Below are 18008 nucleotides of genomic sequence, written 5' to 3'. Positions count from 1 at the left end.
ATCTGCAAATGATGTCTCTCTTGAGAAACCTGGCCACAACCTGCTTCGTCACGTTCGTAGAAGAGGCTGCTTCAACCCACTTGGTGAAGTAATCAATAGCCACTAATATGAACCGATGCCCATTCGAAGCTGTAGGCTCAATCTTTCCGATCATATCAATGCCCCACATAGCAAACGGCCAGGGAGACGACATTAAGCTCAAAGGATTCGGAGGCACGTGCACCTTATCAGCATAAATCTGGCATTTATGACACTTCCGCACGAAATTAAAACATTGGGCCTCCATTGTCATCCAATAATAACCTGCCCTCAGCAGCTTCCTTACCATTGCATTCCCACTGGCATGGGTACCGAACGATCCTTCATGAACCTCTTTCATCAATTGGCTTGCTTCTTTATCATCAACACATCTTAGCAAGACCCAATCAAAGTTCCTCTTATACAAAACCCCATCCTTATTCAGGTAGAACACCATGGCTAACCTCCGCAGAGTCTTTCGGTCCTTTTTAGATGCTCCCTCGGGATACTCTTGAGTCTCCAGATAGCGCTTGATATCGTAATACCACGGCTTCTCATCATCAGGCGCTGTATCAACAGCAAACACATAAGCCGGCCTATCCAAACGTCCAACCTCAACACTGGGGAACTGATTCCACCACTGCACCTTAATCAAGGCGGCTAGAGTAGCCAAAGCATCTGCCAAAGGATTCTCCTCTCTAGGCACATGATGCATCTTCACCTTGGTGAAAAACGTCAACAATCTCCTCGTATAATCTCGGTACGGCACTAAATGAGATTGATGCGTATACCACTTCCCGTTAACCTGATTTATCACCAGAGCTGAATCTCCATATATGATAAGGTTCTTGATCCTCAAATCAATCGCCTCCTCAATTCCCAATATACAAGCTTCCTATTCAGCCACGTTGTTGGTGCACTCAAATGTTAGCCGGGCAGCAAAAGGAATATGGGATCCTTTCGGCGTAACTAAAACAGCACCAACACCGCTTCCATTCACGTTAACGGCCCCATCAAACATCAAAATCCATTCGGATTCAGGGTCAGGCCCCTCCTCCGGGATTGGTTCCTCGCAATCTTTCGATTTGAGAAACATGATGTCCTCATCAGGGAATTCAAACTTCATCGGTTGATAATCATCAATGGGTTGCTGAGCGAGGTAATCAGACAATACACTCCCCTTGATAGCCTTCTGAGAGGTATATTATATATCATATTCAGTCAAAATCATTTGCCATCTCGCAACCCGTCCGGTCAATGCTGGCTTTTCGAAAATGTACTTGATTGGATCCATCTTGGAAATCAATAAAGTGGTATGAACCAGCATGTACTGCCTTAGTCGGCGAGCAGCCCAGACCAAAGCACAACAAGTTTTCTCGAGCAGTGAATATCTTGTTTCACAGTCGGTAAACTTTTTGCTAAGGTAGTATATGGCATGCTCTTTTCGACCAGACTCGTCATGCTGCCCCAATACACACTCCATAGACCCCTCAAGGACCGTCAAGTACAGAATTAACGGTCTTCCCTCCACAGGAGGCATCAGAATCGGAGGCTCCTGCAAATATTCTTTTATTTTTTCAAATGCCGCTTGGCAATCATCATTCCACCTGACCGTTTGATCTTTTTTCAACAACTTGAATATCGGTTCGCACGTGGCTGTTAGATGAGATATGAACCGTGAAATGTAGTTCAATCTACCTAAGAAACCACGAACCTCCTTCTCCGTTCTCGGTTCAGGCATTTCTCTTATTGCTTTTACTTTTGCAAGATCAACCTCGATTCCTTTCTCACTTACAATAAACCCCAACAATTTACCGGACCGCACTCCGAACGTGCACTTGTTCGGATTCAACCTCAGTCTAAACTGTCTCAGCCGGTCGAACAACTTGGCCAAATCTACCAAATGCCCCTCTTCTGTCTGGGACTTTGCTATCATGTCATCAACATAGCATTCGATTTCATGATGAATCATATCATGAAACAAAGTCACCATGGCCCTCTGATAAGTAGCACCGGTGTTCTTGAGACCGAATGGCATCACCTTGTAACAGAAGGTACCCCACGGTGTGATGAACGTTGTTTTCTCCATATCATCTGGCGACATTTTAATTTGATTATAGCCAGAAAAGCCATCCATGAAGGAAAACACCGAGAATTGAGTTGTATTATCTACCAACACATCGATGTGAGGTAGCGGAAAATCATCCTTCGGACTAGCTCTGTTCAGATCTCGGTAGTCCACACACATTCTCACCTTCCCATCCTTCTTCGGAACTGGCACAATATTTGCAACCCACGGCGGATAATTAGTGACAGCAAGGAAACCAGCATCCCACTGCTTCTGCACTTCTTCTTTGATTTTCATCGCCATGTCAGGTCGAGTTCTGCGCAATTTCTGCTTCACTGGAGGACAATCTGCTCTCAACGGTAGCTTGTGCACAACAATATCGGTATCCAACCCTGGCATATCTTGATAAGACCAGGCAAAGATGTCGACATACTCTTTCAACAGTGCTACCATTCTGCTCTTGACACTTTCCTCCAAAGCAGCCCCGATTTTCACTTCTTTTTTGACCTCGTCGGTACCCAAGTTCACAACCTCAATCTGCTCTTCATGCGGCTGAATCACCTTCTCCTCTTGTTTCAACAACCTGGCTAATTCCCCTGGCAGTTCACAATCTTCTTCGCCTTCTTCTTCAGCATGATAGATTGGATTGTCGAAGTCATACGAGGGTGTAACAGGATTGTTATCAATGAGATCCAGAGAAGAATCACATCTGCATGAATGTTGATTCATGCATTGCTTTAGAACCGGTGTGAGACAAATGGAAAAAGAAAAATGAAAACATTGCCATTTTTATTTTATTTTTATTTTTAAACTGCAAAAATAAATAAAAAACAGGGAACACCGTTTTTAATTGAAAAACATCCTTTTATTAATGATGCGAACTTGCAAAATTAAACATGAGGTGGCCCTTACAATGGACCATTACGTGTCGGGCAACGCGTATGGCTTTCATGCACATAAAATCAAAACAAGAAAAATATTACTCTTCCAGTAGAGTGACCCGGATGATCTTTTCAGCCTTCCAGTTTTGGATTCCCATCCCTGGTGCGCACGGCTTTATCCACCGGTCAATGTCGCAGTCGCTATCAGCTTCCTCACTCATCATGCAGATGTGATCCGGATCCAGCATTCCGGCGCTTGTGAAGGTTACTGACGTACGGCGTCCTCTGCCTTGTCCTGAGCCTCGGCCCGGCTGGTAACCCACTCCGAAGCGATCTTTCTTTGCGGAGATATCCATCATCCTGCCCCAACCAGGAGCCTCTCCATTCTTTACCACCTCGGCGGCCTGTTTGTACGAAGCAATGGACGGTTTCTCCTCCTCTTTGGCAAACAGAGCATTCTCCACCTTAACGGTTTCGAAAGCTTGACTTGGCGTCTCCCAGATTTCGCCATCCATCTCCACATATTTGAATGAGGACAGGTGGCTGACAAAGATATCCTCCTCTCCGCAGACAGTGACGACCTGTCCCTCCCAAATGTATTTCAACTTTTGGTGTAAAGTCGAGGTCACTGCGCCAGCAGCATGGATCCATGGTCGACCCAACAGGCAACTATATGCCGGCTGGATATCCATGACGTAAAAAGTCGACTTGAACACCTCTGGACCTATCTTCACAGGAAGTTCAACCTCTCCAAACACGGCCCGCTTCGACCCATCGAATGCTCGCACTATTAAATCAGTCGGAGTCAGAATCAGCCCATCACAATTCAACTTTGCCAGAGCCTTCTTCGACAACACATTCAAAGAGGAGCCGGTATCAACCAACACATGCGAAAGCACGGCTCCTTTACATTCCATCGCTATGTGTAACGCCCGATTGTGATTTCTCCCATCCACAGTCAAGTCCATGTCTGTAAAACCCAACCCATGGCTGGCATGCATGTTAGACACGACCGTCTCCAACTGGTTAATGGTAATCTCTTGAGGAACATAGGCTTTCCTCAAAATCTTCAACAAAGCCTCCCTGTGACCCTCAGAGCTTAACAGCAAGGACAAAATGGATATTTTGGAAGGAGTCTGTTGCAGATGGTCAACCAATTTGTACTCAGACTTCTTGATGATTCTCAAGAATTCCTCTGCATCATCATCAAGTTTTTCTTCCGACCCAAGCGGCGCCGGTGTCACCACTGGAGTACTATCACTCACCACTGCTTTCCCTTTTGCCCTGGCTAAAGCCTCGGCCTTTTCTTTTTTCTCTTTTTCTCCTTCTTCTCTCCTTAAGGCATCCGGAGCAAACAGTCTGCCACTGCGAGTGAAACCGCTAGGACCGGCATTATCCACCTTCGAAACGGTGGTTTCATCCGTAGTCTGATCCTCTACCCTCTCACCATTGCAGTATACCTCTCCACCATAATGCCATGGTACGGCATCCTCTTTGTCATACGGAATGGGTCCAGGTACCGTGATGGTAACTGGAGCCGCCTCCGCCAGGGTAGACAAATCTACCGGGTCAAAATAAATTGTTATGGTGGAGACCTCTTCTTTTCCCATATCAACCTTCTCAACCAAAATACTCCCATCGTCCATCAAACTCTGGACAGTCTTCCTTAAGAGTTCACACCCATCAGGGGCACCAACGCACTCAGCACATTGCTCATCACATCCTGGATAAACCCCATTCTTCAACAACTGCCTCTTGACCTCAGCCAGAGGAGTCTTCAACTGATTAACACTTGACAACCCAACTCTGCCCTCCTCAGAGATAGCATTCACCCCCCTTTGACCATGCGCGGGCATGGGATTAGCATTCACGTTGGGAGATGGTGCAAAGTTGATAGCTTTCGAATCCACCAAGTCTTGAATTGTGTGCTTAAAAGCTTTACAGTTCTCTATATTATGTCCAGGAGCACCCGAATGGAATTCACACTTTGCATTTTCATCATAGCTGGCTGGCCTTTGATCAGGTCTCAAAGGTGCCAGAGTCCTTGTCTGTACCAACCCCAGATCCATCAGCTTTTTGAACAGGAAAGAATAAGTCACAGGCGGCCTGTCAAACTGCCTATCAACTGCTCTCCCCCACACCTGATAACCAGCCCTTTGAGGCCTCTGCTGAAATGGTTGTCTTTGTTGTTGAGGTTGTTGTTGTTGTTGTTGCTGTGCAGGCTGATGCTCAGCAGGAATGGTTACCGCAGCAGTATGCTGGAAGTAACGATCCCTACTGGGTCCTCTTTGTGCGTATACTGCACTGGTATCACCCTCCTTCTTCCTCTGTCCATTCCCAAAGGGCTTCTTTGACCCAGACGACGAAGCTACACCCTGAATCTTCCCGAGCTTCAACCAGCTCTCAATTCTCTCCCCAGCCACAACTATATCTGAAAAGTTGGTCACCGGACAACCAACCATCCTCTCAGCATACGCCCCCTGCAAAGTCCCCATAAAGAGATCAGACATCTCTCTGTCAACTAGTGGAGGTTGCACTCTGGCAGCCAACTCCCTCCACCTCTGAGCGTATTCTTTAAACCCTTCGTTATTCTTTTGAGACATACCCTGCAGCTGGGTACGACTCGGGGCCATATCAGCATTGAACTGATACTGCTTAAAGAATGCGTCCCCCAGATCTTGCCAATTCTTGATATCAGAAGATTTCAGCTTGGTATACCATTCCAAAGATCCTCCAGACAGACTGTCCTGGAAGAAGTACATCCACAGCTTTTGGTCCATGGTGTAAGCTGAGATCTTGCGGACAAAAGCCTGCAGATGAGTCTCGGGGCAGGAACTCCCATTATAGCGATCAAACGCGGGCGCTTTAAACTTTTGCGGGATCACAATCCCCTCCACTAGCCCCATGTTTGACATGTTTACCACCCCAGGAGTGGCATAGCTCTCCAGAGCTCTGATCTTTTCAGCCAGCAGCTGAATCTCTTTGTTCTGTGGCGGAGCACTGTACTGACCAAAAGGTTCATTATGCATCGAGAACTGGTCTGCTTCCCTGTCTTCCTCTCTGTCATCCTCAACCCCGAAGAATGGAGGAAACAGACTATCCTTCAAATTCTGCCCCGGTTGACCACCAGCAGCACCGAAACCCTCAGCGGCGTTGTTTACCATACCCACCGTTGCTCTCTTTCCACCATCTCTAGAACCACCCAGCCCCTGGTTGGAGACACCATCCAAGTTTACACCACTGTTTGCTGCTGAAGCCCGCTCGAGCTTCTCAACTTTATCCGCTAGAGCCTTCTGACCAACTGCAAAGCCTTGCATGATGTTGATCAGCTCAGTCATCTTGTCTTTTAGCTCGAGGATATCAGTGTTTGGAAGATCCATCAGTCGAGGAGTGTTGCGCCTCGTGAAGTATCTGTGAGGTCGGGTTGAGCGCAAAGGTACAACTCTGCGAGCACGAGCAATGATTCCTGAAACAATCAAGTACGTTAGCAACAGATACCTGCAAAACAGCGAACAGGTTAATATGCATGAATGCAACGTCTGTCCATATGAGGAAGATTCTGTCCTTTGATTCTGGTTTCATCGAGACAGATAATATTTCACCAATAACATTTTGACATTCAGATGTCTCTCAACCAGATTCTCAATCAATAATACTCCCCATATGGCTAGACATAGGTTCGATGCAGATGAATGCAAAATGAGAATGATGCAGATGAATGAATGCAATGCATTGCCATCCTCCAAGCCATCTAATCATCTGTTACTCTGAATCACAACCCTGATCTCTGAACCAATCACAACCATCTGAAGTCTGATTAACCATAAATCCGACTCAAGGGTTCCGAAATAAACGGAACTGAAAGATACACCATCATCATCATCACCAACCAATCTCTGATCAGATACCCATAACCTCTGAATCGGCCCGGGGAATCCTGAAATAAACGGATCCCCACTGATAACTCGGACAGCACTCCGGCGTCTCGGCAATAAATGACCATAAATCCGACTTATAAATATGACTCTGATCCACGGAACAAAAAATCACCATCTGAGTCACCATCTGAACATACCTCTGTAAGAATCACCCTCCCCTCACAGGTAAATTCTAATCAGGTCATCCTAAGGCGGATAATAGTCTCGACAATCGGGCAGAGATACTCAATGGGTTTGCCCTTTCGGGTGTGCCATTGTAGCTCTCCTGAGATCGTCTAAACCAAAGATCCGGGAAATGATCGGTCACCAGAGTCAATAGCCCAAAAGAGATAATCCAACCTAAGCGGAATAACTCCACCCGGCAAGACTCTCTCAAATGAACCTCGTCCGGCTGTGGTGACATGTCTCCGCATCATGTCGTACAACATGTGAAGAGACATGAGACCACGCTAATCCTAGGTGTGTACTCAGGCCTGGGTATTGGGCCTCACTCAGAACACCCACCCCAAACAGAGGAACCACCTGCACAGAGGACGGCAACATGATAGTATGATGCATGCAAATATTTATGCAAATATATACACCGTCAGAATAATAAATGCAATAAACAAAGCAAACAAACAACCTAAACTAATCCTAGAACGCTAGGAAAGACTCGCTTAGGGAAGATGGACCAGCACAGGTCTACATCCGCATTTCCCCAGCAAAGTCGCCAGCTGTCGCATTACGCGAAAAAACCGGCGGGAAAACGAAAACAACAGAGCCGCCACCGTGCGTTATTTATCCCAAAAGAGGGAAAGGAAACGCTCAGAGTAAACCTGGAAAAGACATGGTCTCGCGACCAAAGAGAAAGGGTACGGGAGTCGGTTACGCAAGGGGAAGGTATTAGCACCCCTCACGTCCGTCGTACTCGACGGGATCCACGCTCTAAGAAAGAAAAGGTTGCTAAAACAAACACCACACACACAAACACTGGCTGAAAGAGACACAGGAAAACAAACAAGACTGAAACTGACTCGGCAGGATATCGCATCCTGGGCCTACTTAGTCTATCAGGCATAGACATCAGAGTCAAAGTAGTTCGAACTGGGGAAACGACACGTGCTCGCTAGGATGTCGCATCCTATGCATACGTATCTCCTTTGGACGAAGGAGAATCAGAGCATTCGTAGCTCGGCTGACACGCACACAAACAAACACAGGCAAAGGCAAACGTGGAGCCCGAATGCCAATCACTGGACTTACATCAGCATCCAAACCAACACACGCACACTGGAACCCAGATGCCACTCGATGGACTTATACCGGCTTCCACGCACACAACAAGAACAAACAGACAACAAATTGCTAAGGAGTCGGGAACTCGAGCCTAACAATCGTCAAACAACACACACAAAAAGAAAAAAGAAGGTGCCCGGAGAGACCTCGCACGGTCTCCTGCCTACATACCTCGTCTGGAACGAGGATCAGGGCGATGTAGTTCCCCTACAGAGGGGAGAAAGACTAGCCTAACCAGATAACAGAGGGAGACACAACTAGGGAGACTACGACTTGAGCCTAGATGTTATCATGCAAATCATCCCTAAGTTAAGGTTTCTAGCTAACTTGCACAGGAAGCAAGCCTATCGTAACCCTGACTTGCACAGGAAGCAAGCCAAACTAAACCTAACTTGCACAGGAAGCAAGCTAAACTAAACCTAACTTGCACAGGAAGCAAGTCAAACAAACACACAAGCACAAGTAGCACACACTATATGCAAACAATGGGCTCAATCAAGGTTAGGTTTTAGTCGAGGGGTCATATCAACCTCAACAAACAAACCACTGGAACTGGGTAATGTTAGCTCTTAACCTTGCCATTGAGGGGCTAAGGTGAAGCAGATGAAAGGTGAGTGAAGATAGGACTTCACAGCTCTTATCCCTGGCCTGGGAGAGCTTAAGACAAGAATGTGTGGGTTCAGAAAGTGGGAACCCTTCTACACATTTAAAACTGACTCAACTGTACAATTGTACAAGATCTTGGGTTTGTATCTGCAATGCATCAACACAGTGGTGTGAGCAAAACAGATGACACACAGAATAGCAGGGGATAGGTTGCATATCCCTTGGGTTCTGCCAATTGCCTCTTCACTTAGGAGGTCTTTGACTCTATACAAGGACAAATGTAAACAGTCACAAACATTGCCTCTTAAGGAGGACTTCAGACAGTTGCCTGGCCAAGTAACAGGCCAGGTCTTCCAGACTACATGAAGATTTAGAAGTATACCTCAATGCAAATTGCTTATACAAGCAAAGCAAAGCAAAAGTTCACAAGGAACTGAGCAACTAAAAGCACCAAATCTGAAGTGCAGTGTTGATTCAGTGCTTCCTTGGTTGTTTTGTGACGAAACAGTTGAAGCTTCAGGTTTGCTTTGATGAATGGTCAAAAGATTTCAACTCAAGAAGGCTCAAAACAGCTCTAAACAACATCTGCCATAGAAGAGCTCTATGAAAACAGAGTTGTGTTTCTTGCTTGCAGTGGGAAAGCCAAGCTGGAAAATGCTTCAAAGTGATGGTATATGATGAACAAAATCAACAACAACCCCGCTCCTTCGAGGGTTTCAGCAGAACTTTTGAAGAATGGTGAAAATGGTTTTTGAGAGCAAGTGTTTTTCTTTTGTTTTCAGTAGCTGCTAGGGCTTTGGAATGACAGAAAATGAGTTCTTATACCTCTGTTTAAGGTTGCATAAACAAGGTGCTAATCATGTTTTGGTTTAATGAGCAATTTGCTAATTTACCACTTTTGTCCATATGGTGAGGTGTAATGGCTATAGCACGAAAATTGGGCCTTCCACAAGTCACAAACAACATTTCTGAACATATTTGCAAGGCCAAAGTGGTTAAAAGTGGTTAAATCAAAAGTTCAATTTTTCACCTCACTTAAAATTAATTCAAGTAGGTTCAAAAATGCCATTTTGATCCATGAGGTTTTGGTGCATGAGGGTTACATATTTGGAAAGATGGGGTCAAATGTGACTTGTTGGAAAAAACCTCACCAAATTTGGCCAAATGGTTTGAGAGATATGGCCTTTTGAAGTTCAAGAATTTTTGAGAATGATTTGATCATAACTTGCCAACCATACATGGGAATTGAGTGTTCTTGGACTTTTTGGAAATGGGAGAACAAGATCTTCAACTTTCATGTTGGGCAAAAATTCATTTGAAGCTTTTATCATGATGTAAGTTTGAGGATCAAGACTTTCCATTTTTGGCAAATTCCAATTACAGGTCAACTTTCTATTTTTAGAAATTTCTTGTCTGGCTTCAAATTCTTCCATGATGGTGTTTGACATGTTATATGAGGCCTATATGGACATGAAGGAACCCTCTCAAACCAATTCCCACCCTGAAATCCATAAAATCAAGCCCAGTTGACCAAGGTTGACTTTTTAGGGTTTCTGGCAAACTGTGCATTGACTGATGACTTTTGAGCATCCAAACTTTGACCAAAACACTTCCAAGGGACCCCTAGGTAATGTGAACATGTTGGACCAACCCTAGGGCCTTGGCTCAATGGAGATTGTACTTGTTTGCTTGACTGACTGGTCTCCTGACCAGTTTGACCTAAATCTTCTGAATGACCTTGCACTTGGGCAAAAGGGACAATGCAATGTTATGCAGTGGACCATGTTATGCTATGACCTAATATGAGAATGTATGTACAATGATAGGTGCAAATTTGAGGTGCTACACCTCTGGTGCCAGAAACGTGTTTTGGAACTGCTGCTGCATGGCATCGAAAAGAAATGATTGAGACCTCCTGGAGGCCTCAAAGTTCTCGCAGCAGTAGTTGGCAAACGCCATCTGATCAAAACCTGGGGTAGTGTGAGGTTGAGGTTGAGGTCAGGGTCTGGCTCGGGCTCTGGATGAAGAAGTACCGGGTGCATCAGTCTTATCATTTGGGTTATGCAGGAACCTGTTCAGGTATGAGTCATTGATCACGCTGGTGATCGAGAAGTGTACTTCCTCAAGGATGGGAACATTTGCCTTACGGCACAGTCCCATGATAAGGCCTGGATAAGCTAGCACACCAGCTTTGCCCCCGAAATTGGTTCCGCTTAACACTATCTTTCTCAATTCGCCTGCAATGAGGGCTGCAACATCCACAGACTTTCCGACCATGATGCAGTACAATAGACACCCTACGTCCATAGGAATTGTGGTGGTGTGGCTTCTTGGTCGGATATTAGACAACAGTAGCACCAGAAAAGCCCTAGCTTCCAAATTGAAATTTTCCCTTTTCCACAATTTCGGATGTCCTTGATCATTCAGTTCATAAGATTTTCCGCTGAAACATAGGGTAGCATTGACCGCTTCCAGATTCCACCTGTTAGCTGCCTCCATGGTACTGTACTCACAACGCTCACCCTCTCCGAGAGTTAAGGGATTACCCAGATAAGAATTAATGTCATCCCTTCCAAAGGAAACGATCTTGCCCCTTACCCTGGATCGGTAAATGAAAGCCGTACCCTCCTCGCGATGCATAGCATTCGCATAAAATTCTCGAACAATGTCGTAGTTGATTGCGGCTTCCAGTTCGCATAACTTCATTCACTTTCGTTGCTCAAAAGCCGCAACCACGCTATGATACACCCCGGTTGGAGCTAGCCGAATAAACCTCTCAGGCAAAATGGTTCTCTTGACGAGGCTCTCAAATCGTGCCTCGTGTTCATCACTAATGAACTTCCTGAATGAACGTGCTTGAGGAGGTGTCATGGTTTTAGTTCTTTTGGACATCTGCAATCAACACCAGAACAACCACAGAACAAATATGAACAGCATTAGCAACAATTAACACAAAAAAAAATATGGTGCTGGAATTCACAGTTCGTGGCGCGAAGGCAAGTTCGCGGCGCGAACTCTGCGAATTCAGGAAATCCCCAAAGCTTCCTAGGGTTCCACCATTGGGGAGTAATTTACTCCCAATCAGTCAAAATTCTCAACTCTACCCTAATCCTATTCTAAATCAAACATGCAAAACGATTTCAAGCGGTATTCAACAGAAAAATTTGACTTCTAACCAACCCTAATGAAAATCCTAAAGAGGGATTGGAAAAGAGAAATTTAAGAGCAAATACCTTATGAATCGCTAGCGCTTGCCAAAAGATGAAGATTTTGAACAATTGAAACGCAAGAATCTTAAGATTTGGTGGGATTTTGAGAGTGGGGTGAAAGCGCGACAAAGTGGTTTGAAATGAGGAATGTTTGAAATGAAAAAGAAATGACCTAAACAGAATTTAAGTGATTCTGTCATGCAAAGTTCGCGGGGCGAACAGTGTTCGCGGCGCGAACAGCAGAAAACAGAACCACTTAAAAATTTTTCATTCAGTTCGCGGCGCGAATAGGAGGTCGCGGCGCGAACTGCAAAAAACAGAACCCACTCAAATTTATTCATTCAGTTCGCGGCGCGAACTCTGCGAATTCAGGAAATCCCCAAAGCTTCCTAGGGTTCCACCATTGGGGAGTAATCTACTCCCAATCAGTCAAAATTCTCAACTCTACCCTAATCCTATTCTAAATCAAACATGCAAAACGATTTCAAGCGGTATTCAACAGAAAAATTTGACTTCTAACCAACCCTAATGAAAATCCTAAAGAGGGATTGGAAAAGAGAAATTTAAGAGCAAATACCTTATGAATCGCTAGCGCTTGCCAAAAGATGAAGATTTTGAACAATTGAAATGCAAGAATCTTAAGATTTGGTGGGATTTTGAGAGTGGGGTGAAAGCGCGGCAAAGTGGTTTGAAATGAGGAATGTTTGAAATGAAAAAGAAATGACCTAAACAGAATTTAAGTGATTCTGTCACGCAAAGTTCGCGGCGCGAACAGCAGAAAACAGAACCACTTAAAATTTTTTCATTCAATTCGCGGCGCGAACAGGAGGTCGCGGCGCGAACTGCAAAAAACAGAACCCACTCAAATTTATTCATTCAGTTCGCGGCGCGAACTCTGCGAATTCAGGAAATCCCCAAAGCTTCCTAGGGTTCCACCATTGGGGAGTAATCTACTCCCAATCAGTCAAAATTCTCAACTCTACCCTAATCCTATTCTAAATCAAACATGCAAAACGATTTCAAGCGGTATTCAACAGAAAAATTTGACTTCTAACCAACCCTAATGAAAATCCTAAAAAGGGATTGGAAAAGAGAAATTTAAGAGCAAATACCTTATGAATCGCTAGCGCTTGCCAAAAGATGAAGATTTTGAACAATTGAAACGTAAGAATCTTAAGATTTGGTGGGATTTTGAGAGTGGGGTGAAAGCGCGGCAAAGTGGTTTGAAATGAGGAATGTTTGAAATGAAAAAGAAATGACCTAAACAGAATTTAAGTGATTCTGTCACGCAAAGTTCGCGGGGCGAACAGTGTTCGCGGCGCGAACAGCAGAAAACAGAACCACTTAAAAAAAATTCATTCAGTTCGCGGCGCGAACTGCAAAAAACAGAACCCACTCAAATTTATTCATTCAGTTCGCGGCGCGAACAGGAGGTCGCGGCGCGAACTGCAAAAAACAGAACTTAAAAATTCTAAAACTTTAACAGAGCTAAAAATCACAGAACATAGAAAATTAAAATTCAAACTAACAACGTTGGGTTGCCTCCCAACCAGCGCTTTGTTTAACGTCGTTAAGAGCTCGACGGTACCTCGATTAGCCTGATCCAGATAATGACAGGACACACACATCACGGTTTATGTCACCGCTATGATAGACTTTCAGTCTTTGACCATTGACAGTCCAGCTTTCTTGAGACTTTGGGTCCTCTATCACAATGGCTCCATAATTTCGTACTTCCTTGACAACAAATGGTCCTGACCATTTTGACTTCAACTTACCCGGAAACAACTTCAACCTTGAGTTAAAAAGCAGTACCATCTGTCCAACATGAAACTCCTTATGGCGAACCTTTCCATCATGATATGCTTTTATCTTTTCCTTGTACAGCTTATTAGAATGGTATGCATCGTTCCTTAGTTCCTCCAATTCATGGAGTTGACCTTTCCTTCTTTCTCCAGCTAGAGTGGAGTCGAAGTTCAAGAACTTAAGAGCCCATAATGCTCTATGCTCCATTTCAACTGGAAGATGACAAGTCTTCCCATACACCAGTTGAAACGGAGTCAGCCCAATCGGTGCTCTGTAGGCAGTGCGATACGCCCACAAAGCTTCATCTAGTTTTAAGGACCAATCTTTTCTTGAATTCGAGACTGTTTTCTCAAGGATCCGTTTGACTTCCCGGTTTGAAACCTCAGTTTGACCGTTCGCTTGTGGGTGGTAGGGAGTGGTCACCTTGTGCTTTACACCATAATGTTGCAGAACTTTTTCTAAGGGTGTATTGCAAAAGTGTGAGCCTCCATCACTTACCAACACTCTAGGCACACCAAAACGTGAAAATATGTTCTTCTTTAAAAATTTAATCACAGTTTTGGCATCGGCCTTAGGTGAGGCAATTGCTTCCACCCACTTCGAAACATAATCGACAGCTACTAGTATGTACTCATTTGAGAAAGAAGAGGGGAATGGGCCAACGAAGTCAATACCCCAACAATAAAAAACTTCCACTTCTAGCATGTTGGTTAGAGGCATTTCATCCCGTTTTCCTATTCCTCCACTCCGTTGGCAAGTATCACAACTCTTCGCATGTTCGTGCGCATCTTTGAATAAAGATGACCAATAAAAACCCGATTGGAGTACTTTAGTAGCTGTTCTCAAACCACTATAGTGACCTCCATACGGAGAGTTGTGACAGTGCCAAAGAATGTCTCTTGACTCCTCAATTGTTACACACCTTCTCAAAATATTGTCTGCTCCTACTTTAAACAGATAGGGATCATCCCAAACATAATATTTTGCATCTGCTAAGAATTTCCTTCTTTGATTGCAAGTGAGGTCTTCCGGTGTTAAACCAGTTGCTTTGTAATTAGCAAAATCAGCAAACCAAGGCCTCACTTGAATCGCATAAATTTTTTCATCTGGAAATTCTTCTCTCACCTCTTCTTCTTTGTTTGTAATTTCTACATTGACCAAACGAGACAAATGATCTGCCACCAAGTTCTCGGAACCTTTTTTATCCCGAATTTCTAGATCAAACTCTTGTAATAAAAGGATCCAACGAATAAGTCTTTGTTTTGAATCCGGCTTGGTAAGTAGATATTTTATCGCTGAGTGGTCAGTGTAGATTACAACTTTTGAACCAATCAAGTAAGCTCTAAATTTTTCCAATGCATATACTATGGCTAGTAATTCCTTTTCAGTTGTTGCATAATTAACTTGTGCATCATTCAACACCTTACTAGCATAGTGTATGGCATGGAAAACTTTATCGCTTCTTTGTCCTAACACCGCACCAACTGCATAATCGCTAGCATCACACATGAGCTCAAAATCAAGGTTCCAGTTTGGTGCTACGATTATTGGTGCAGTGACCAACTTTTCTTTCAAATCTAAGAAAGCTTTAAGACATGACTCATCAAAAAGAAAAGGCGTACCTTTGTTGAGCAAATTGCTCAATGGCTTTGCGATCTTTGAAAAATCTTGTATGAATCTCCGGTAGAAACCAGCATGTCCTAGAAAGCTTCTTATCCCTTTAATGTTAGTCGGAGGTGGCAGTTTCTCAATAACCTCCACCTTGGCCTTGTCCACCTCTAGCCCTTTGTCGCATCGCGCGAAAAACCGGCGGGAAAAGAAAGAAACAACAGAGCCGCCACCGTGCGTTATTTATCCCAAAAAAGGGAAAGGAAACGCTCAGAGTAAACCTAGGAAAAGAACATGGTCTCGCGACCAAAGAGGATGGGTTCGGGAGTCGGTTATGCGAAGGGAAGGTGTTAGGCACCCTACGCATCCGTAGTATTCTACGGGATCCACGCACACTAGAAAGGAAAATGGTTGCTAATACTGCTCAAAACACTCACACAACACTGGCTGAAAAGAAAACGAGAGACTGACTGAAACTGAACTCGGCAGGATGTCGCATCCTGGGCCTACTTAGTCTATCAGACATAGACATCAGAGTCGAAGTAGTTCGGACTAGGAAACGACACATGCTCGCTAGGATATCGCATCCTATGCATACGTATCTTTTCGGACGAGAGAAGAATCAGAGCATTCGTAGCTCGGCTGACACGCACACAAACACACAAAACACAGGCAAACGTGGAGCCTGAATGCCAATCGATGGACTTACATCAGCATCCGAACCTAAACACACGCAAAGAGGCAAACGTGGAGCCCAAATGCCAATCACTGGACTTACATTGACATCCGAACCTAAACGCACACAACGGATAGATAGGGAGTCTGGGACTCAGCCTACAACTGTCAAACACAAGCAAACAGACAGCAAATGCTAAGGAGTACGGGGACTCGAGCCTAGCAAAGGTCAGACAACACACACAAAAAGAAAAAAAAGAGGCGCCCGGAGAGATCAGCTCAATCTCCTGCCTACATACTTCATCTGGTATGAAGATCAGGGCGATGTAGTTCCCCTACGCAGGAACAAGGATCTAGCCTAACCAGATAACAGAGGGAGACACAACACTAGGGAGACTACGACTCGAGCCTAGATGTTGTCATGCAAAGTCAACCCTAAGTTAAGGTTTCTAGCTAAATGGCACAAGGGCCGACCTATCCTAGACAAGGCTTGCACAGGAAGCAAGGGTCTCGATTGCAACTAGGGCAAGAGAAAGGGGATATCTCAATCACAACAAGGGTGAGAGAAGAGAGTTAGTGTTAGTGGTTAGTCAAACTCGGCAAGACATCGCGTCTCGTGCCTACGTATCTCATCTGAACATGAGAATCAGAGTTGCCGTAGTTCGGCAGGCAGGGAAAAAGGGCTCGATCGCAACGAGGGCGAGAGAAAGGAAAAGGCTCGATCGCAACGAGGGCGAGAGAAAGGGAAAGGCTCGATCGCAACGAGGGCGAGAGAAAGGGAAAGGCTCGATCGCAACGAGGGCGAGAGAAAGGATCGCAACGAGGGCGAGAGAAAGGATCGCAACGAGGGCGAAAGCAAGCAAGGATTAGCTGTTAGTCGTTAGTCAAACTCGGCAAGACGTCGCGTCTCGTGCCTACGTATCTCATCTGAACATGAGAATCAGAGTTGCCGTAGTTCGGCCGAACAGCTCTAAACGTGGCTCACACAAGGGTTAAGCCACACATACTTGACTTGCACAGGAAGCAAGTCAAGCACAACCTACCTTGCACAAGGGCAAGTCTAAGCTAAACCTAAAGAGGCAAAGCAAACAAGCAATCACAGGAAGCACACTCTATATGCGTACAAGAGGCTCAAGCAAAAAGGTTAGGCACTAGGGCCAACTGGAATAGGGTAAGTGTTGCTCTTAACCTTGCCATTGAGAGGCTAAGGTGAAGCAGATGAAAAGGAGATGAGGGGTGTGCCTCATTGCTTCTATCCCTAATCAGGGAGAGCATCAAATAATAGAAAGTGGGGGAGTTCAGAAAGATGGAACTCTTTCCCCATTATTGACTCGATAGATCTTGGGTTTTTATCTCGATGCTTCAACCATGTAATGGGAGCAAAGAGAGGACACACTGAATAGTGGGGGATAGATTGCTTATCCCTACCTTCCACCAATTGCCTTACTTGAAGGACTTTTCCTGCTTGGGACAATTTTAAACAAACACAGGCATTGCCTCTTAAGGAGGACTTCAGACAGTTTGCCCGGTCAAATAACAGACCGGGTCTCCAGACTACATGAAGAAGAAAGGTTTATACCTCAAAGCAATTGCTAAATAGCAAAGCAAGCAAGTTCAGAGAACTTAAGCAACTAAAGTACCTGAAAAAGTCAAACCAATTAGTAAACAGCTCAACAATCAAAATCAAAGGGAAATGAACCAATAGTCAACCACAGAGGGACCAATGTGCAAAGCACAAAGACTCAAGTTACATGAGTCAACCTACAAAACAAGGGTTAGCACATGATAAACAATTCAACTCAATCAAATTTGAATGATCTTTGAGGCATTGGTGCTCAACCTGAAACAATAGCTCAATTGTAAGCACAGAAGACCACTAGGACTAGCCTAGGGTCAAGGATGGAAGAAAAAGTCAAAGCAG

At 44.7% G+C, this 18008-nt stretch overlaps 1 pseudogene; it reads right to left on the bottom strand.

The window, feature by feature from the left end:
- The window catches only part of LOC127105444 (uncharacterized), a 38543-nt pseudogene extending 27048 nt beyond the window's left edge, over window positions 1-11495 (bottom strand).
- Between the last annotated feature and the right edge of the window lie 6513 nt (window positions 11496-18008).

The sequence above is a fragment of the Lathyrus oleraceus genome, chromosome 1, assembly GCF_024323335.1.
Source record: "Lathyrus oleraceus cultivar Zhongwan6 chromosome 1, CAAS_Psat_ZW6_1.0, whole genome shotgun sequence".
NCBI lineage: Eukaryota > Viridiplantae > Streptophyta > Magnoliopsida > Fabales > Fabaceae > Lathyrus > Lathyrus oleraceus.
Note: the sequence above shows the minus strand (reverse complement) of the source record. Positions and strands in the feature narration are given on the sequence as shown.